Source organism: Neodiprion fabricii, chromosome 2, assembly GCF_021155785.1.
Source record: "Neodiprion fabricii isolate iyNeoFabr1 chromosome 2, iyNeoFabr1.1, whole genome shotgun sequence".
Lineage (NCBI taxonomy): Eukaryota > Metazoa > Arthropoda > Insecta > Hymenoptera > Diprionidae > Neodiprion > Neodiprion fabricii.
In genome coordinates this window covers 13,897,787-13,920,071 of record NC_060240.1, presented here as the reverse complement: position 1 = coordinate 13,920,071, position 22,285 = coordinate 13,897,787, and the positions used below count along the sequence as shown (strand labels likewise).

Genomic DNA, 22,285 nt, shown 5'->3' with positions numbered 1-22,285 from the left:
GGGCTGGTGCTAAGTTTGTAATGTCACGCGTAGAAAGTTAAATATCCAATCAATTTTTGTTTATAAAAGTGTCTCAACAAAATGTAAGTGCAGAATCTTGAATACATAAATACAAATCCACGGATTGAATGCCGTGATATAAAGATTTCTATGTTTTTTCTAGCTGCATAACCTCAAAATTTATCGTAATCATAGGTGTGTTTACTACTTATATCGTATTCTTATTTGAGCATTGTTTTTTAATATAAAATAGTGAAAATAGTTGAACGGAGCGCAATATTTTGTTCATTTCATTTCTTATGTATTAAAATTCGTTTTATTTCGGGACGTTGTTCAAAATAACTCTTATTCAAATTTCGTGTCCGAACGAGCAACTAATTGCGAAGCCACCAGACGGCAAAAATTTGGTTAAACTTTACCATTTTTATTACTTTCAACTTATCGGTATTCCAAAAATAGTTCGGTAATCAAAGCACCAAGTGCGCAGCGCTCGACACATTCTGCTGAAAGTTAAAAAATTGTTATTTAAAAGACAGGTATATTTTCTTTTTACTCGAGATAAGCTGATCGTAAATGTCATATTTTTGCTGCACCGCTGTTTTCTATTTGCTTTTATTAATCTATCGACAAGGCACAGTAATTAGTTCTATTTGCGTATTACGATTATATAGTACAAATAAGTAGGTACGGTCATATTGCTAATTGCCTCGGGTTATCAAGCTGACGATAATATATTTCGTACATGAAACGATATGCGTTTACGAGAGTTTCCGAACTCTGCAGTAATATTTGCGTTAGCGTTAATGGCAATGCGAAGTAAGCGCATACCAAAGTTTAAGGATGTATGGGACGTACAGTCTGGATCAAAAGTTGAAAAACGAGAATGAACGGTCTAAAAAATTTCCGGAAATATTATTTGAGCCAATGACGGTATACATTAATGAAACAACATCGCTACTACCTGAAATGTTTCCGGGTAAAATTCTTTTACAGATAAGGAGAATGGACTAGTGGTCGGTTATTTTTTTTCGTCTTTTGCACTTGCAATTAGAATTCAGTGTACACCTTTGTAACTACACATTTTTTCATGAAATTAAATACGTTGTTTTCTTGGTTTATATTTATAGTTCCATGAAGTGAACACTTTTTTAATGAGTGAACAAGTAATTAATCCTTGTGATAAAATAGTTGCAATCAGCAACTTGGTTCAACAGTGACCGATCACTGGACCGTTTTCTCAAAATGGTCGACCACTAACACATTCACCCTTATTATCTGCAAAGTGAATAAAAATAGACTTGCGTAATTAAGAACAACAAATGTTCATCGACAATTCTACTAATTGCGTAGATTTAACAATATCTACTAATTGCGTAGATTTAACAATACTGTTATTTAAAATTGCTTGAATGTTTTGCAATGAATTTCTGAAGCTTTGATCAGCGAGCAAAATGAATCCAAAAAATTAGAATCGGATCAAAAATATAAGAACTTAATCATTTCGAACGTTCCAATTGTCAAACCTTTTCTCAAATTGTTAATATCTCAGCTTGCGTAATCAGAATTTGCTTAAATACATTTCTACTACATTGTAGAAATGATGCTCAGATCGTTTTCACCATCATCGACGCAAATAACATTGCTGGAATATTTTGAAACAGTGTTTTTTCTTCTCTGTTTTCCCAACTTTTTCATCAGACCGTGATTTCATTCATCCTTAAAGTTAACTCCGTCGTAAATAAGGCGCTATTTTGTGAGTCACGATGTGTTTCTCTTTCAGAGAGTAATGCTGAGAAGTAACGTATGCCACCAATAATGTATTATTGTTATGAAATAAGAAGACGAAGAGGAAGAAGATCGAGAAGTGGAAGAAGCGGAAGAAAGAAAAAGGAGAAAAAGAAGAAGGAGAATATTAGATGGTAGCCGTGATGTTGAATGTTTATAAAGTTGTGAAACTTGGACGGCAGTCCTGTACACATATCCGTAAATATGGGTGTGCCAGTACGTTTTGAAGCGAACAAAGATCCCCTCCACTCCAAGTTTCGGCGTCAATGGACCATTGTTAGCGATACGCCAACACCAAACTAAATTTTCTTAGACCGATATCCCACGAGCAACCGTCTCCTCCAGACCCATTGAAGGTAGTTCCGAAAACAGGCGCGGCAGCCCCGAGGTTTCTACGGTTTATACGTCTTTCCTTGTCGGACAAAGAGAGGAGGAGCTTTTTTTCGGAAACAACCTTTTACTGGCTGCGGCTCCACCGTTGCGTTCAACGTGGGAACCAAATTCAACATCGCAGTCGTCTTAACAAGGTAGAATCAGCGCCGCCACGCGTTCTGATTTAAAATTGCCAAGTCATTGCTCCCCCTCGATTGAACTGGTGTATATTATGTTACATATCGAACGAAACGACAGCGATACTTCCGGGGTCTTTTGAAGCACCATTTTTCGTTGTTTTTAGTTCAGTGTCTCATGCCTCCGATTTTTTTTTTAATTTTAGCGTAAATACGCAGTAACATCGGGAATCAAATACGGTGGATCGGAGTTAAAAAATACATCCATTCGATCTTGACCAAATTGTTCCTTCGATCCTCCCACTTTCGCTTCCTTATTCTCCAACGATTCACGGTACGTTTCGTTTATGTCTTCATTCGATTAAATGTAAGCACGGATACACGTGATTAATCTCATATTTCCTACAAAGTTACTTTGTAAGGTTAACCAGAGATATTCACAGATGTTATACCTTGCAAAAATATTCAAACATTTTTTTTTTCTTTGGTAGGGGGAGAGCCTGGCGATCGTGCCTCGACTGAAGCGTGCACTTCACTGAAAGCTGTGAGCTTGAGATTTATTACGCAAAAAACATCTTTTGATATGTACTGCGGACAGAAATATGATAAAATGTAAAAAAGAAGGAAAGCTGCTGGTTGAATGGTTTGTTGGTTCGTTTATGGCGATATACTCGTAGGGGTTAAAATATACCTAAATTCCCGAGAAGAGCTCTCGAGCTTTAAACTTGAAGACGGCTTTGAATCTATCTAACTGACGGTATAAACGGAAAATATAATTCGCTGGACCAAGATATTTTAGTACCTACTGATATAGAGACAGCAAGAAAATCTTTATCAATAGCTGGAATTTTGAAAGTTACTTGGTTAACAAGTTTTCTAGATTGGGAAAAGCCCACTGTAGCTCTGCTTGAAAAACCTGTACTGCAGTGAAAATTTTCGCTTCGGCAGCTAAAAGTTTTACTGTTTCTATGTTAACACTACAATTTTCTGGTTCAGCGAATTATTTTTTTCCATTATTCTTCTGGTGATACGCTAAACGATGATTCTGTGTATTATATTTACATTACGGCATTGAACACGTTCCGTACAGCAAGCCGAAAGGAAATGGTGAAACTTAGCAAACTGAGCGTCCACCTGCGCATGCGCGATATTCGTCGTCTTTTAATGCAGGCTGGCCACCTCAAGCTTAAGCTGTCAAAGGCGATTGGCGCAGGTTACGTAGGTGATACGAATTACTATAAGTTAAGCAAACCCGAATCAGTTGATGCATATATTCCAGAAGACTTGGCTGAATTTTAATGTTACTGGACTAATTACTCCTATAACGAGTCATCATAGCAACATAATTTCAAATCGCCACTGGATGCGTGACAGTTTCTCATGCCCCGTTTCGAGTAAGTTGGCTGCCATGCCCTGCAGGCGAAATCATTGCTGTAATACGATCTTGCCGACCAATAGACTTCAACTATTTTACGCATGCGTAGTCGGTCACTTATCCTGCTAAGTTTCACTGTTTTCTCTCGATACAACGAGGACTCTGCCGCTGTTTCAGTATCTCGTTGCACGTGGCTCGCGGCCACATTGCTTCTCCAAAGTGGTGGACGCATAACGCAAGATTGTCTCGTCGGATTTCGTTCCTCTCTCTTCTTCGGCTTTTCTTTCTTCCCGTCCCCTGGAATTTCGCAAGAAACTGTAAGAGGTTAGTACCTACGTCTTTCTCCGACAGGTCGTCGAAGAATGAGTTGAATTGGTTGGTGCTGCAGCTTACTTCAAGGTGCATCATTCATCGCGCTTCCTCCCTGCACATCCGTTCAACCGCAGCTCTCCCGCCCCAAAGCACTCGGATTTCATTCTTGCGATTCCCGATGCAGCAGGTATTTCCAGACGTGCGGACACGCCGCTCGCCAATACCGGGTGTGCCAAGTATCGCGCAAGCGCTTCTTATCCGTTAATCGAAAGCTTTCCAGTATCAACGACCGCGACGTCGGCGCGCAGGATCAACCCGACTGCAGGTTTACTGCTTGAGCTGCGCCACGGGCGACAAGCGCCTACTTTGTCTCCCACTGACAATCCCATTTATCGCTCTAGCATTACGCACCAGTGACACACCCGCGACTGCCACCTGTGGCATAGAGATGAAGGAACGGACACCGGGTCGGTGGGTGGGTGTAGGTATTATAGGTGTAGGAATGTCTGTCGCTTCGTATATATCGATTAAAACCGGTATGAGCGAGTAGCGCTTGCCCCTGTAGTCCCACCGGAGGACGAGGATCTCGGCTATCGAATCATTTTATTTTACGACTGGATGGTTTTAATCAAGTATTTTCCATCATCTATTCGTTGTCCCCAATCAGCCGAGATGAACTGGTTAAAAAGAACTTCAGAATCGAAAATTTCACGAAACGTGATTTTTTTATCAGGCGCAAAGCGGAATTGAAATTTTTCATCTTGTTATCTTGCTAAAATTAGGGCATGGATTGATAACAGAGATATCGTAGCACGTGTACCAGGGGTGAGCGTATAACGTCAAGAAGTTCAGTAGAATTTTGCGCTAAGTATCTCATTCATCACTCAAAGGCTGGACAACAAAAGAAACTTTTCTGCGAAAAGAAGTAGTGAAATTCCCTCGAAAGCATTCCAAGTAGGTAGATACACTGACACAAAATTTTCTCGGACTTTTCCCTGACCAGGTGTCCAATTTTCCCTGATTAAAGGTCTTACTATCTTCACTAGTGCTACGAATCCCAAATTAAAATACCCCAATTCTTCGTTTCATCTCAATGTAAATTCGTCAGGAAGTTCAAAAATGTTAAGAAAAATTACACGAAAACACATCTAAATGTATATATTAGAGTGGTCCTTATTTAGGAATCGAACGAATTTTTCATCTCCAAATAATTTAAAAAACAATTCTCTGATTTTTCCAGATACTTATCTCAAATCTAACCCCTCCGAACAAGAGAGCGGATTTCCCCATTTAAAAAATAGGTTTTTCGGCCACATTCTCAGCATACATTTTACTGTAAGAGTAATAATTATAAAAAAAATCTGTAACTGCGAGATTTTGGTCGGTAGTGATGCTAATATCTGATAAAAAATTCATATTATCATACTAAGCAATTTCGAAGATCTGCACACCGTCTAAATCTGACTTTGTTCTTCATTTAGTGGGTGTACAATTCGTCTAGATTATCTGGTACGATGATGTGACTTTTTTTTCAGTATTATCACTAATGCTTACTAAAATCTCGCGGTTACAGAATTTTAAAACATTTTTACTCCTACCATAAAACACATAATAAGAATGTAGCCGAAATATGTATATTTTAAACAGGGAAATTCACTCTCTTAGTGGGAAGGGTTGAGATAACAATCAGAAAGAATGCGGGAATTCTTTTTTGAATCACTTGAAGCCGATTTAGAGGGCGGCCCGGAAAAAATTTGTCAACACAGTCAATAAGGATCACCCTAGTATACACATAAGTATATTGTGTACGTATTATGTACGTTGCACGGTGCGCAATTCATTACTGTTTGTAATGACGAAGTTTTATTTCTGTCGCGTGCGGTTGCCACACGTGTTTTTCTTCAATAATGAAATGAGAATTTTTTAATTTCCTTTCCAGCCATTCATTAGATGTTTGGTCATCTCTGTTTTTCCCTGACGAATTATTTCCCCCTGACACTTTTCCGGTTTTCCCTGTCCGTGATTGAAGTGTTGACCACCACCAACATTTTCTTACCCATTTCTCAAAGTACCAGAGTAGGTAACCATCGAAAAAAAATTTCTCATTGATCTAGAAAAACTACTGAAATCCAACCCATTTCCAAGTTAACCGTAACATTTGCTTAGAGCAGTTTGTGGTCGACCAATGTGCAATTGATATACAAGTAGAGGATTTCAAACGCAAATTGGAATATAAGGAAACAAAAGATTATGAGTTGGTCGTACTTGGCAGGTCTTTCCATAAACAAACACCGGATAACATAAATTCAGCCACGCTACTGTCTTATTCTGTCCTCGTGCATGAATATGTACACCTAAATCAATTACTAGCCTGGAAATTACGTTCAAAACAAAATGTTGCGTTCCACAACTCTATCTTCTGTTCGAATTTGTTTTCGAAACCCAATGCATTCCATGCGTCAATTGCATTCATTGATTACGAACTGTTCTTTTTCCTAATTTAAAGCAAATGTTACAACATTTGAATAGGAGACGAAGACGAACGAAGAATTTTTGGTATTGGTTACCACAACGACATTATACTTCTTGCACCATTGGTGCTTTTGAGAGGAATTCCATCATACACCGGGCCGGCGACGCAGTCCAACGATCTGCGGAATATTTGTCCATTTGGAGACTTAAAATCACGTAGCGCTTTGCGTCTCACACGGATGGATTCACCGGGGTATTAACCAGTCGGCAGCCAGCATCTCGCATTCCTCGTCGACGCTGCTCGGGTATATTTGGCGCGAGCGACTACGGGCCAGCATTCTGGCAGGCCAACCAAGGTGTCGGATGGAAACCCGTGGCTCTCTGCCTCCGTTCCTTTACCTGGTACCTCCCCTCTCTCTATCCATCTCTTTCCCGCCTTATCCCCTGCCTTTCGTCGTCGTTATACCCGCGGTTCTTAAGAGCCTCGGGAGGAGGAAGATCTCTCTACCCTCTCTCCGCACTCCACCTCTTTTGCTTCTGCATTCCGCGCTGGTCATTTTATTTTAGCGCCACCGTGTGGGAGAGAGGAGCTTCAACCCAGGACCCGGCCGACGAAGTAGGAGTCCTGTGCCCAGGCTCTGAAATGCACGTGGGAACTGTACCATGCTGCCTGCCCGGCAGGGCCGCATGCCTTCATTGACCGACTCGGGGTATACAAGAACTATAATTAAGTTTCTCGCGGAGAGAAGGAGGACGAGGACTGAAAGGAGAGCGAGGGAAGAGAGAGAGAAAATTAACAACTGAGCAAAAAAGTACGTCCACACACATGTACCCACACTGTACGGTACAGTTCATGCCTACATAAGTATAATTTAAAAGAAGGAGGTTTGGAAGTACGGATGGAGGGAATAAATGGAACGATTTTTATTTCAGCTCTGAGCAAGGGTTTACGAATAATTTGAAATTCTCAATATCGTGTTAAAAACATCGGGCTTGATCCTTGAAAAACTCGAGTAAGTAACAAACCCAGAGAATTTAGGGTGCGACTAAACAGAATGGACAAATTGTATCACCTATCTATTTAATTCCCGACTACTTTCAATTACATGTCAAGAGCGTTTGACTACACTTGAAACTGCACCTGACTGTGATATTCCAGCTAGCTGTACACACATGGCTATCGACTAATTCATTTTGCAGTTCTGTTTGTTCAAGTAACTCGCTTATCGCTGAATCAACAAGGGTTGCGGTCAATTACAAGGTTATATCGGTAAGACGTCTTGAAACCGAATGATATAACGGTTTCGACTAACTACTCTGCAGTGCCGAAATTGGGACAGTATAAGAAGAACGGTCAACGAGATGTCGGTTAATTTATACCAGTTCTCAAATAGCTTCGATATACTGACAATTGAGATAAGATAAATTTTTCAGCTTGACAGTGCAACTTCAATGGTCGTCAACTCAAAGCTGTTAAAATAGTCAGACAGAATCAGGTTATCTCTGCAGTGCAAGTACATTGAATTGCACACAAGACTGAATACGTACTTTTGCGAAATTTCTCGCAGGTATATTCCACACAGGTATTAGTCATCGCCGACGCCCGCGCTGCTCGATATCGGTACGAGTATGAGACTTGATGTGTCCTGGCGTCTGGCGTCGGTCTACATCACCATGCCCTTGGAGTGGGCGACAGAAACCAAGGCGGAAAGTGTGCGAGTTACATGGTAAGCATGCTAAGGGAATACTAGGTGAATAATATAAACTTTGTGATACATTTCGTGAGGAATTGAAGAAATCTTTGAAGAAATAGTTGACTTCGTGCAAGGTGAAGGTATAATACCGCTGGACTCTCCAAACAGGCATGAAACGTTTGGATTTGACATCCTTTGCCTGGTTCTGGTACATGGTACATAGACCATTTAATTAGTCTTAATTAAGTACCTTTTTAAGATTCTGTATTTATTCATATCACTGACATAATCTTCAAGTGTTCGTCGCGATTCAAGCATCCTTCTACCATTCGTCGACCCAACTTCCGATTGCACGTAATGACTGTATCCACAACTGGATCAAACGATGACTACAACTCGTACGTAAGCCGGTCAAAAACCGACACACGTTAATCCTATAATTCAATTGATCGATAAGAATCAAAACGTTGGAATAACTTATTCAGCGGTTAGGTTAGGCGACGGCCTATATTCTAAATTCTTAAAGTAGTAGAATCGAATTTTTTAATCGAACAAGAAGAGAACTACGTCCGGCGGCTTCCTGCAGGCCCGATATAACACTTGTGTACTTTCAACACGTAGACGAGGTACAAGCTCACGTTATACCGACACCTACACGCCTTCGTAGATCAGTGAAATTGATGGGAGCGGGTATAACTGGACAGCGTCGGATCGTTCACCAACTCAAACAATAACTCGGGCACGGTATGAAGAGGATATATCCCATGAGTGGGAAGGAAAGGTGGAAGAAAAAGAAGATGAAGAAGAACGGAAGAGAGGGAGAGTGATGTGGAAAGAATAAAGAAGGTGGAGGATGAGCGGGTAAGGAAATAACCCCACGTTGACTGATGAGAGAAGAAAAAACGTATTTTTTTTTCTTTCTCCTCATCCTACGCGTTGCGTGCCGGTTTTGGTCGGGCGGCGCAGCGACTGCAAGCGACGCGACGGACCAACAGAGCCCATCAAAGACCACGATTAATCATCTTGTAAAAGGCTCCCACATGCACCGCGCGGAGTTGGAATACAATAGCCAATAGATACTATTCTCGGTGGAGGGAACGGGCGAGAGGGGAATAAGGACCTTTCACGACTATCCTCTAACGGCGATACCGCTGCAGTATACGTGGATGCAGGTGCGCGGGTATCCGTCATCCCGACTCTTCTCTTATTTTCTCCCTTCGTCTCTTCTCCCAGAGCCGGAGGCCCCGTGGACCGGCCATTTGCATTCTTAACGCGATACCGAATTCCTTGAGAAGGATGGGGGAAAAGAGAACGAGCTTTCTCACGAGGATACCAAAGCGCGTTTTGCAAAATTATCAACAATTTCTTACGGACGATTTCACGTCAGCGTTTAATCAAGTCTCATTTAGGATTACAGTTCAATTGCCGCGTTCGAGTTCAAGAGCATGCGGTTGTATCGAAGGATACCGTAAATGACTAAACTTAATTAGTCCGCATGTAGGATATACTTAGCGGTGATTAAATATAGCGTTACGGGCAATGCACTGTGAGCGAAGAGAATAGATGACAAAAATAAGAAAAGAAACGAAGCATGCTCGGACGACGAGATGCCGAACGCCGTGCACTGCCAGTCTTCAAGAGTCAAAGTTGAAAGCATCGTGGATACAGGCTATTCGTTTTATTGGATGATGGGAAGTATTTCACCACAGGCAATAAAAATGTCGAGTTTATTGCTAGCCACGGTATTTTAGCAACGATGTTATCAGGAAGATGCCAGATTCCGGTATAATATGCGGTAAAATATCAGGCATACAGGTATAACAACCTCGTTGGTATTTCTATTCAAACAGGTATTACATCCGACATACGTAACATAATATATATAATGCATATTTATATTACGAAGTGCATATACAAGATTCCGCGGTATGGCGAATGGATTGCAACGCTGAGGTATCGTGCACATTGTTCGTATGCATCATACAAGCCGGTCGCGTAAAGCCACGTAGGAGTAAAAAATTCTAAAACCCTGCGGTAATTCAGAAATTCTACTGCAATATTATAATTAATATCTTCGGTACTATTTTCGTTACAAAGTGAAACAGGCTGAGCTATCTTAGGTCTCCGCACCGGATGTGACCGGGTTTTAGGACTTAGTGGTCCTGCATGTCTTTACACGACCCGTTTCTATGCTTGTAAAACGCTTTGCACATTCACAGCTACGGATATCCCAGGATGATGACTCGGTACGATGGATACTATTATTGTATACAGTTTAACTTGGCGTTGACTCTCCTGGTCCAGCCGCATTAACGGTATGCACCAGACAACTTGACGATTAAGAAGCTCTGCACATAAATATTTCAAGTACGTTCGATCGCGTTGCTATGTCATCACCCTCTTGATATGACTTTCGCCGACTCATCGACTCGTTATAAGACGTCATCCGCAGTGTCTGGTAATTACTCTGCATAAAGACGACTTTGTTGACGTTATTGGTTCTCGGCATCGAAGCAATGAACGAATTGTCGGGGAAAAAAGTTGATCGGTACCCATATAAACGTGCAGTGATTGCAATATAGAATATCTTACGACGGCATATGCGCGATTTTCAAATTTAAACACAGCATGAATTCGCGACATTATTCCACATTTAGCCAATTATCTTTATACGCGACTGAGGAATAGTAGATTCGTGAAAGAGAATAATGGTCGAATTTTCAGCAAACTTCCAACCCGTAGGATAATTTTGTTAAACTCGTTCCCAAGCTGCGTAGAGAACGACGGAGTTGGGCGTGAGGTGAACGTAATCTTGATGAAAAGTCGGCAAATCGAGATTAAGAACCCAGGTCATCTGATAAGCGAGGAGAATTTTCAAAGTGTAAAACGAACCGTTCGGAAAGTTGATTTTCTTTCACGCTAAAAGAAGTAGCGTGCTTATTGCACACGTAACGATGCATTCCAGAAAAATTCTACCCGACGTAGAAGTGCAAGAGGGTGAACAAAGTGTACACGTAATTGATTCCTAAGGCGGTGCAAAAAAAAAAGAAAAGTCAACGAGCCAATCAATCCGACGTTTAGAATTGTTTTGCACGATGCAGATAAATTGACCCCAATCTTGCCGGCGGAGAAACAGCACGGCGTAGCCGACGCTATGCATCCTGGGAAAATGCGCACGCCGACCGAAGGGAGCATTGACACCATCTTCCGAATCGTGCTGTTATGCACCAGGTCACGTGGTCCTGCAGGGAGGGGAGAAGCCTCCGAAACCCAAAGCCAAACTAATTGTTCGTGGGATTCTGGATGTTTTCTGCTCGCGGGCTTTTCCTTCACGCGGAGTGTATTTAACCAGGTATCTACATACGCTGTTTGAAAATTGAACGTCCAACTGCGCATGCGCGAGCATTGTCATCTATCCATTTATCCAGGCTGGCCAACTCAAGCCTCTACTGCTAAATGCGGCTTTTGAAGGTTATGTGGTTCAAATAGCCGATCCAGAGATTCGGGAATACTTGATAAACATTTAATGTTGACTAGCTGATTGACAGACGACTGCTCGAGTCATCATGACAACACAATTTCGATTCGTTACTTGACGCGGGAGAGTTTGGCAACTCATGCTTTGTTTCAAGTAAGTTGGCTCCCCTGCCTTGCAGACGAAAATATTTCCGCGGTACAATCCTGCCGAACAACAGAGTTCAATTATTTTACCCATGGGTCTGCTAAGTTTCACCCGTTCCTCTCGGTATAGACTATAATCTTGATGTAAATTCAACATTATCTGATATTCAATTTTTAAACTGATAAAAATGTATATATAGCAGCCCACATCGGCCAATTTTTGTCGGTTTTAACCTCACCATTTTTTGCAGTGAAGGTACTCTGCACAGCTGCAATGGCCATTACTCGAACAAAGTCTGCGATCCTGTACAGCGACAAAGTGCGATTTAATTTTATAGGAGAAAAAACGCAATAGTACCGTAGAGCAGAATATCTGTGAGCACCGTTGATCCACTCGAGTGTGATCCAAGTACGAAATTCATGTTGCGCATACCAACGCGCGCATTATATTTTATGCGAGTATAAGGTTTTACACACATACGCGTATGCACTGAAGTGAAACGTGCAGGGTCCAATTTGCGCCTACGCGTCGCATGAAAATAGCACGCAACCAAATGTTCGAACGATGCTGGTAAATTACGTTCTGACGCGGAGAAGTTGAACGAACCTTGTTTTTTTCCGCGTAAATGCAAAATTCGAGAACAAGAACTGCATGGATTTGCCTCAATGCAGTTCGGCTTTCACGTTTCTTTCATCCTTCAAGGTTCGGGAATGACAGCTTTTTTTCATCGCAAAAGAAATGGATAATAAGGCAGCCTAAGGAGATGCAGGTATGAAGGAGGAAAGGATTGCGGCAGAAATCACACGATTTCCATAAAAAACCATTGATCTGAAAGACGTTCGTATGATAAAAATCGGCAGAAAACAGTTAAAAAATTCGATTTTGGGCTATTGAACATTTTTTAAACTCACTCAATTCCACCGTTATTCTGAACTAATTAGTTACGCCACTTGGAATATTGGCGATTTATCACCCACAAAAGAGACAATGCTTGGATCGTTTTTGCAAATATGGGAAACGAACTCTGATTGTACATTTTGCTTCATTACAGTACCAACGAAATATGCGACGTCCACGCAAAGAATGATGAAATTTTATAATTGATTTATGGCAGTCTTGTCTATAATTCGTTTTCATCGCGTACCTATCGCAAAGCGACACTCGACAGATGTAAGAATCTTCGGGTAAACGGGAGTGAGGTTGGAACGATGCATCTGATGACAATGGAACAGGAAATGACACGACGAGCATGATAAACAAATCTTTGGCAAGGACTCACCTCGGGCATCCACGGTGAATGGCCGCCGATCACATGAAAATCTCAAATGCCAAACGACTGTTTCTCTCAACATTGTGCAGGAATTGAAAATATTCAGCGTTTTACTTCACAGATTCACGTGAATTTTCATTTTGCTTATTAAGACATGCATCCACAGTTTTTATCTGTCTTTTATCCAAGTCAAGGGATGAATCACTGTCGAAATTGTGTACATCACATCTCCTTTTCCTTAAAAAATCTCCACACATTTCCTTCTAACATTGTCTTGCGATATCCTCAAGCTGATTAAAAAATTTATAAAAACTTCTCAATATTCTTAAAAATTCCTACAAACATCTAAATGTTCGTGAATAACTCCCATAATCTCTAAAAATTTCTAAAACATTGTCTGTACATTGTACGTCAAATCTCCCCAATGATTCATTTCTCGACCCGACGCTGCATCATTAACACACACTTTTGCATTTCGTTCCACATGTAATAAATAGTATTTAGTAAAATATACGCATAGACGTTGTATACGTAGAAGCAGTTCAGTTTATGTGTAAAAATAGCACGCACGTCAGGTGTAGATGAAGCGGTGAAAAAAGTTCTAGAAATTCGTGCGATGGCATAAGCGTTCTCGGTAACGTTATTCGATGATTGTGATAGTTGAGACTGCTGCTTCACTTTCAACGTTCTTTAGAGAGTTTTCTTTTCTTTATCTTTCAGCTCAGCATGTAAAAAATAATTAATAAATTTACGGCGCACACCCACGCGTCGTCACCGGACGCATGGTATAAGCTTGATCCGCACAAGCGGAAAGCTCGCGGAGAATATAATTACTGGGTTCGTGAATTCCTATCAGTCGTAATCTTGAAAATGATAAGCCATCAGTCTCAGATATTATCTGCGTAACATCTCAACGAAAAGGGTTAAATAACGGGATATGACTACAAAATTAGAATGTCGTTATGTCCAAATTTTCGACACGTAATGCGTCAGCGAAAATATAACCACGATATAGCACCTCCTTCGCTTTCGTTGCATAATTACTCGACTATACAAAGCGAGTAGCTAACGGTCGAATGATATAACGCGCGTGCGCTAAAACTCTAGAGCAAAAGCAGTTGTTTTGTAAGGTCGATCAACCGTTCAGATAACAGGTCGCCGCATGTATGTAACCTCACTGAGAAAGATTTCACTCGTTATACTAACTAGAAAAATTCAGTAAAACGGGTATCGTTAAAAAAACTGTGTGATTATTGTTGGAATTACTAAAAACGAGGTACGCGTAACCATTTTGCACTATTGTCGATCCTTTTTTGATAATTGCAACGCAAAATCAGTTTGTACGGTTTACTCTACTTTTTTAGCTAAACAACGTTTTAACATCAATTTATTCTTGCACAAGCATTAAATTTTCGCAACAGTTATAAGAAAATATAGTAACAGTGATCCAAATCTTGGTTCTCATCCATGTTAAATGTAATGAATAATAAATTTTCTCGGGAACTTGGACAGAATTGATCAGATTCAATTTATCAAAATTTGCAACGTTTCGTTGGTTTTATTTATTTTCCAACTTCATCAGGCAAGCTGTAACAGATGTACATAAACTTTAAAATTAAGTTGCATAAAACAATAGACATGATACATGTAAGTTACAAATTCAGAAATAATAAACTAAACAAAATTGCAAAATATTTACTTTTGAGGTTAAATCGTCGTTAAAATCCTCTGGTCCATAACATCCAGTCAAAATTATGTTTAAATAAGACTAGACAGATACATACATTTTTGTTTTTTTGATAAAATTATAAACTCATTGTGCCAATAAATTAATTTGAATAAAATAATATCATGTCTATTGTTTTATGCAACTTAATTTTAAAGTTTATGTACATCTGTTACAGCTTGCCTGATGAAGTTGGAAAATAAATAAAACCAACGAAACGTTGCAAATTTTGATAAATTGAATCTGATCAATTCTGTCCAAGTTCCCGAGAAAATTTATTATTCAGTAACAGTGATCTTAGTGAGAAAGAATAGTAACAGATACCAGACTTTCTGGTAACAGCTAGAAAACTAATTTTCATTTTCTACCTAGAACTATATTTTTCGATTCTGTTAAAAAATGAAAATAGTCGAGGACCGAACGGTAACCGGAACTAAAAATTTCTCTCAGTGTTCAAACATGTTGCCATTTATCGGTAGCAGTTGTTGAAGATCGAATGTACAGCTCGCAAATGTTTTTATTCGTAAAAATTATTAATCGGGGAATGACCGAAGTTGAAAACAACAGCTGTCAAAATTTCGGAGGTTATATACATCGCGACTATCTGTCATCCGAACTTATGACAGTTGGTCAAACTGATAAACCAACTGCTTTTGTTCTAGAATTTCAGCGCATGCGCGTTAGATTATTCGACCGTTAGCTACTCACTGTATACTAAGGGACAATGAATCTGAGACGACTAATTTTTTACACTAGAGAGTTATGTTGGCAACACAAAGAAACCTGCAGCGCCAGAGTCGGCCGAGCGCGAAACAAACTCAATCTCAATGAACGTAACATAATCCATGGCCGTCGAATTTAACCTTACAATACGTGTCAATCCAACAAGTCGTCATCTCCGCGGTATTCTAAGGTTAGATTCGACGGTCATGGGTTATGTTACGTTTATTAAGATTGAGTTAGTTTCGCACTCGGCCGACTGTGGCGCTGTAGGTTTCTCTGCGTTGCCAACATAACTGTCTAGTGTAAAAAATTAGCCGTATCAGATTCATTATCCCCAGGTGTACATATGAGCCTAATACTTTACACCCACTCGAGTTTACTCTGTCATATCTAGTGCTTGGATAAACTTTGAAAAATGAGGTGAAGCCGATTCGTAAGCCAAGACGGAATCCGCCTCACTGGGTGTACTTAGAAGGACGTAAGTATAGGTATTCCACGCGTGATGCGTGAAGAAGCGTGCCGCGTGTGGCCCGAGGAAACTAGGTATTTCTGGACCTCCCAGACTGAGAGTCTCTCTGTCCGAGTGAGAGTCGTTGAGTCGTATGAACGACGATAATTCCTCCGCGAGAGGAGAGTGTCGAGACTCGTCGAATTCGGAAAGAGCGACGCCTCGCTTACCAACATTCGACATCTCGAAGGGCTGGGCTTAAGTACAGGGGATAGTGAGAGGGGAAGGGAAAGGAGGTTGGGTGTCTCTAGTCTAGGTCAATCTTCTTACGTCGTGAGTTGAATTTCCTGCAACCGATTGGTTATTCAGGGTGAGTTTTACCTGCGGATTTGGTCCCTTATGAATGAACGGGAGGCAAGAAATAACAAAAGGATACAGGCCTCTTTACCTCTACATAAAACGTCGGTAAAAGAAGTAGATGATTTTTTCTTCTTATTGTTATCTTGGAACCACTCGAGTGACTCGTAGTCGGCTCATCTATTTCCTGCAATAATGAATCGTACCACTACTTTATTCACACGGTACATCTACACTGCTATTACGAAAGGAGAGACTCTTTGTTTATCTGTTTGCTATTAATGATATCGAAAACTGCTCAACCGATTTGAATATCATTCTTTCACCATTGGATTTAAATAGTGATGTGCAATGAATCGATTAATCGTTTTTCTAGAATCAAGTATATTTATTCCAGATTGGCATGGACCGTGTCTTATTGCACTTAGCTTCTCAGGTAAGGCACGTAAGTCTACACTATTATTATGTAGAGAAATCAACTATATTGAGATGAAAAAGCTATTGATTCCCACAGTATGATACAACGCTCTTTAGTCGTAAGGATGAGCAATAGTTCGATATACCTTTTTGTCTATCGTGTGAGATGCATACATACAAGAGGTGGTTGCATGTATCCAAGAAGAGGAAGTCAGGAGCTAATAAAAGTGTCTTCGGTAAAGCGAGCGAATACGACTCACTGTCTCAACCTCGGATACGGGTATTAGACAATTTTTCCAAAGGTGTCTATTTTCGCTTGGCTTCTTCTATGTTTTATTGCTATACAACCCCGACGGCGTGGAGAAGATCTGCTCGCAACGTCACGTCGGCGTATAGGATGCGAGGCATCTTCGACTGCGGTTTACAATAGCAGTATTCAACGCCGGCGATATAACATATTACAGGTCTGCATGATGCATTGAGGTATGTATACGGTATTCGAGAACGTCACGCTGCCGGAAGGGACTCGAGAGTCACTTGTAGTTTCGCAGCATTGCAATTGTCTGCAATCAATCCGCAATCATTGATGTACACTCGGGTGAACGAACATAGAATCGTTTGGCCATTCACCGCAAGTCTTGCAAGTTCAATGGTTTTGAAAGTTTCACCAACATTGTCATTAACATCATTCGCGAAATGATATTTTACGCCATTTTTCTAAGTAACTCTGTCCAGTTGTGTTTCTTTCTATCGGATAGAAAATCTTAACCCTTACTTGACACACCGGGGTCAATATGACCCCGAGTAACTTCACCGCAAATTCCGTATGATAAACATCAAAATAATCTGATTTGCTTCAAGATAAATAATGAAATATTATAAAAATCGTTACTTCATTCTTGATCCAAATATTCATTTTCACTCACTCAAATAAATACCTTTTTTTCATCGCACAGCATCTCCACATTTTTTTTCCTTAAATATCTGTGTCTTGAGACTTACTCGGTCAATTTTCAGCACAAGGTATTAAAAATTCAGTGAATCATGATTTTTTTTAGTAGAACGATTCATTTTATTATATTTTCTTAGGGTTGAAGAATAATAATTTCGAATAATCGTAGTTTAGGTGTATCAACGAAACCACCTTTCGGGATTCTCATTCATTTAGGCACGATTCCGAATTTTCATTAGCTTAAACTGCCCTATTATACCTGGTATACCCTGTCCGAATGAATATTAAGTGTGAATGGGTGACTCGACTGAAAAATCTCGGATAACAAAAACGTGACGAAACATTATCAAACCTCGAGTGCGGTGCTTCTCAGCGGCATGTACCGATACGTGTTCTTGCTAATCATTATCTCGAGTGGTACAAGTGTTTTGTTCTTTGAACCTCGAAGCACTAGGTCAAGTGACTCGAGTGGTTTGGAAAGGCTATTAATTAAAGACGACAAGCTTACCGCGTACCTACACACTCATCGGGTATCATCGAATTTTTCACGACAATTACCAAAGCCATGAATATTCAACTTGCGCGTACCATCGGATAAAGGGCATCCTTTCGAACGAATCTTTCAATTTCATTCCAGTTTTTCATCCTGGAAAATTGCCCATTTTCAGACTGCATTCGATGTTCAATAAAATCAACTGTTAATTCCTGTAAGTTATTTCAACGAGTTCTTCAAATCGACACTAATACAAATAGTATACAAATAAAAAGTATAGTTAAAAGGCAGAATTGATCGGAAAGGTGATATTTCACAAGTAGTTGCTTGGAAATAAGAAGCTCTTCGTACGTAAGCTTACGGCTATTGATTACATGCGTTATGCGTCTTGGAGCTCTATTTACTCTCTGCGCTTAAGACGGACTTTTGCCAGGCGAAAGCCGGGAGTTGTCGAGAGGCTTACAGCTTATAGTGTCTAGTTTGCATCTCATCTATACGAGCAACTGCAATAGGAGGTAAGCACTGTTATTTCACATGCGGTGGTATAAGTACAAGCATTATGCACCCATCTCCGAGCATTTGATAACATATGCATACAAGTTTCTAGCGTTCCGCGTTCAACTTCGCAGAGGTATTGTATATTTATTCAAGAGGCTCAAGTTAGTAACGTTAACGTAACAAAACATTGAGAAAAAAATTATCACTTGTCCGATTCCCGAATGACGCTCAAGGAGTTGCCTTTTCAAAATACATGTGAATATTAGGGCGGTTCATTTCTTAAATGTTTTTTTCTAAGGTGCCACTCGAAAAATTTGTGCCAAATACTGAAGAAAAACTGTCTTTAAACCTGGAAAAGGAAACCTAGAATATGGGAAAATATTTAGAGGTCGCCACCAATTACTGTAATATTTTTTATTAATTTTTAAATGGACACCTTCCGGACTTGTCCACATATATATACACATATACACATACATATATTAGTTTATTTTTTTGTATAGTGGTCCAATTAATCGTTCATCGATCAACAGCAGACTGCGTCTAAGAATTCCACAGTTGGCTCATCTCATGTTTTATCCGAAAGGTTAATCGACTCGGAGAAATTTGGATAACAGTTTTTGCTACCGAAAGAGGAATATCGCAACACCTTAATGTCCCTATTTTGTTGTCAGTACTGATTTTTATGAACAATGATTAATTGGACCACGTTAAGAAAAAAGTAAACTAACACACACACACACACACACACACACACACACACACACACACACACACACACACACACACACACACACACACACACACACACACACACACACACACACACACACACACACACACACACACACACACATATATATATATACCTACATATAAAAAATATCACAATAATTGGTTTTGCGACCTCTAAATATTTTTCTACTTCCTCCAGGTTTTACGACAGTTTTTTTCATCAGTATTTGTCACTAAATGTTTCGAGTGGCACCTTGAAAAGAAAAGTTGAATAATGAACCACCCTAAAGTGAGTATGTCCTGTTTACGTTGGTTTACCAAATTTCAGACGATCCTAAAGATGCGAAGTACCGATTTCTCTTAAGCATGCATCGTTACAGTAACGTTACTCTAACTTTGTCTTAATATTTATTCCGTGTCTACGGCTCGAGACTCGCTGTAACAGTCTCTTGGACATTGCCGATTCGAGTTGAGAAGTGGTTTAGTAGTTTTTGAACACTTAGCGACCGCGACGCAAGAACGAATATACGCAGCGAGAATGAATAGACGAAACACACCCACGCAAACATTAATGTAATCATCCGACCGCAAAGCACGCGATTAGATAGGGAGATGCTGAGATCGGTACCGTTAAGCCAGCTGGGCTTTTGTTGGGTCGAACCAAGGTCCGTGTCATAAAGTAGGTACGGTTGTCTGGCACCTATGTAAACTTGAGGCGGCCACATCCTCGAAAGTCAGGTAGAGGAAGCAAAAAGCCAAGAGTAGCCTGCCTCTGCCGACTCTGCACCTTTCTTGAAAATAACTCTTGAATAACATGCATAAACTTCTGCCAATGTGTATTTTTTATCTGTACTTTCACGCCGTATTTTGCAAACAGTCTTTCCTCAGTATTATCATAATCTATATCTGAAGCATATCTACACACGTATTAGGATGGTTATTATTTTACAACGCATACATACTTCTCACCCCTGGAATCGATATAAAATTACGAAAAAATAGGGTGAGAATTATTTCAGATTTTAGCTTGATTGGAAAGGGTGCTGAAATCAATTTGAGTGTAGAAAAAAAAAAAAAAAATATGGAAATTAAAAACCTCAATTTATGAGTAAGAAAGAAAAAAAATTATTGGTAAATTCATTTTACTTGGATTGAAGATTTGAAATTGGACTAAAAATATTACAAATGTAATTTTTAATCGAAGGAAGGAAAATTAATAATTAATATTTCAATTTGTAATTAGAAGTATAAAAAATGCTAATTACAATTGTAATTTGAAAACTAGAAGCAAAATCGACACTAATTACATTTATAATATGTAATTAGAAGAAAAATCGGTAATAATTACATTTGTAATTTGTAATTAGAAGCAAAATTGATACTAATTACATTCGTAATTTGTAATTGAAATTTTTCTAATCACAAATTGCATTTGTAATTAGTAAGTTTTTCTTTCCTAATTCCGTATTCAAACTGTAATTAGTATTTCTTTATCTCCTAATTACAAATTACCAATGTAATTAGTAATTTTGATGTAATTGATTAGACAAAGTAATTAGTTGTACCCAACACTGTTACTGATTGATAAAATGGTCGATCGATTTGTGGAAACGTTCTTTTTAAAAAAAACCTGCGTTGATATCGGCTGTGCGAATTTCGGCTTAAACGAACGTTCGGAATTTAAAGTAACACGTGGAAAAACGAGACGAAGTCCATTCATTTGTGAGATTGTCTAATCCAATAGTTTTGGTGACTCCGCAACGCCCGAGGCACGCGTCGGATGTCTAAGTCAATTGTAAATAGCAGATGTAAATCAGCAGAAGAAGTACCTTCGGGCTAATGAACCGTCGCCATTTACTTCCCCCCTCCACCGACCCCTTAGCCACCTCTTTCATGGTACGTCTTCACTGCAAATAACTGCTTGGCAAATGTCAATGCCCGGGATTCACAACGTACGGGAGCGGCGTAGATTAATTCAGCTAATATCGTAACGTCTGTGTAACCTACGCTTGCAGAACATGAGAAATGATTCGAATGAAAAATGTTTGCCAAAATTTTTCCCACACAGGACACGGATCTACGGTTTTCCCGACTGCGATGACCTTGTTGCCTTCAGTAATAATACTGGATAACGTATCGTATAATCGTGTATTCATACGCCTATCCTAGTTTTCAATTGCATTTGGTACCGGTTGACGTTTTGCGCGTCGATAGACTTTGCCACAAGGGCTACGCGCGATGAAAATTCTAACGACTCGATTTATTTCAAACGTATACCGAAACCCAATCGCGTCATTCGAATGACGTAAGCTCGCGACGAGTCGGACTTGAAATAACCAGCTTTGAGTGCGGTAAGTATAAAAGGTTGGAAGACGCATGCTCAAAGTCTGCAGAAAGTGGATTTCTGGATATAAAGAGGCGGGATCGAAGCGGTTAGGTACCAGGCATCAAGAAAGAGAACGGCAAAGCCGCCAACTTGATGCGGAGGTACGTTAAAGTTAGTTCAAGACAAACAGTTTAATGCTTCCTACCATCACCCTGTCCTGTTTACACATCGAGCTGGTTTACTTGAACTTTCGGTTCCCGAAGGTATTTCGACATAATTTCATCCTGGCTGAGATTCGAGTCCTTTCACGGACGCCGAATTCAAAACGATTAATTCTGCATTTGGACTATCGCTTCTGCTTCCAGACGATTTCGTACGGTAAAAAGATGTTGCTGAAGAAGTTACAACATCAGTGTTGTAAAATATTTTCCGTACGAGGAACTACAAAAACTACCAGTTACACACTGAGAGAAATTTTTAGTTCCGGTTACCGCTCACTCTTTAACTATTTTCATTTTTTACCACGATCGAAAAATATAGTTCTAGGTAGAAAATGAAAATTAGTTTTGTA

At 39.8% G+C, this 22,285-nt stretch overlaps 1 protein-coding gene across 1 annotated transcript in view; it reads right to left on the bottom strand.

Annotated features, from left to right (window-relative positions):
- LOC124176743 (division abnormally delayed protein) overlaps nt 1–22,285 on the bottom strand; it is a 67,400-nt gene that overhangs the window by 21,937 nt on the left and 23,178 nt on the right. The window lies entirely within an intron of this gene.